The 1,086-nt window shown below is 27.3% G+C and overlaps 1 protein-coding gene across 1 annotated transcript in view; it reads right to left on the bottom strand.

The window, feature by feature from the left end:
- The window catches only part of LOC107577703 (synaptotagmin-14-like), a 10,408-nt gene that overhangs the window by 2,537 nt on the left and 6,785 nt on the right, over window positions 1-1,086 (bottom strand). The gene's annotated exons all lie outside the window — the stretch shown is intronic.

Raw genomic sequence — 1,086 nt, 5'->3', positions numbered from 1 at the left:
CCTTGCTGAATACAAAAAAATAAAAATGTACTGACCCCAAACTTTTGAATAATAGTGTATATTGTTACAAAAGATTTTGAATAAATGCTGTTCTTATAAAAATAAAAAAAATCAGCTTTGCCATCAGTAATAAATTGGATTTTAAAGTATACTGAAACAAAACAAAACGGTATATATATATATACAAACACACTTTTATCAAAATACAGTACTATTGTGAAATATTATCACAATTTAAAAAGGAAATAAATATATATATAAATATAAATATATATTTGACAAAGCTGAATTTTCAATCGTCATTACTTCAGTTTTCAGCGTCACATGATCCATCAAAAATAATTTTAAAATGCTGATTTGGTGCTCAAGGGACATTTCTTATTATTATCAATGTTCATAATAATAATATCATCAGTCAAACAGTTGTCCTGATTATTATTTGAAACTAAGATACATTTGAAACCATTATAAATTTTTTCAGGACTATTTGTGACCCTAGACCACAAAACCAGTCGTCAAGGGTTTGAGATTGATACATAATCCGAAAGCTGAATAAATAAGCTTTCCATTGATGTATGGTTTGTTACCATAGGACAATATTTGCCCGAGATACAACTATCTGAAAATCTGGAATCTGAGAGTGCAAAAAAAAAAATCCAAATATTGATCAAATTTTGACCCATAAAATATATTGTTGGCTATTGCTACAAATATACCCGTGCAAAAACATTTTTTAGATTGCAATATTTCACAATATTACTGTTTTTTTCTGTATCTTTGATCAAGTAAATTTAGCCTTGATGAGCATAAGAAACTTTAAAAAACATTACAAAATGTACTGATCCCAAACCTTTAAACGGCATTGTGTGCATATATATATATATATTTCTTTTTAATTATTTTATTTTTTATTTAAAATTCATACATGTGTTCATTTATACCTCTGGGTAATGAACATACAGTGCCTTGCGAAAGTATTCAAACCCCTTCATTTTTTCACATTTTGTTATGTTGCAGCCTTATGTTATACTGCTTTCAATGACTTTTTTATTCCACATTAATCTACACTCCATACACCATAATGAC

The sequence above is a fragment of the Sinocyclocheilus grahami genome, unplaced genomic scaffold (genome assembly GCF_001515645.1).
Source record: "Sinocyclocheilus grahami isolate Dianchi unplaced genomic scaffold, SAMN03320097.WGS_v1.1 scaffold6909.1, whole genome shotgun sequence".
Taxonomy (NCBI): domain Eukaryota; kingdom Metazoa; phylum Chordata; class Actinopteri; order Cypriniformes; family Cyprinidae; genus Sinocyclocheilus; species Sinocyclocheilus grahami.
This window is presented reverse-complemented; position numbering and strand designations above follow the sequence as displayed.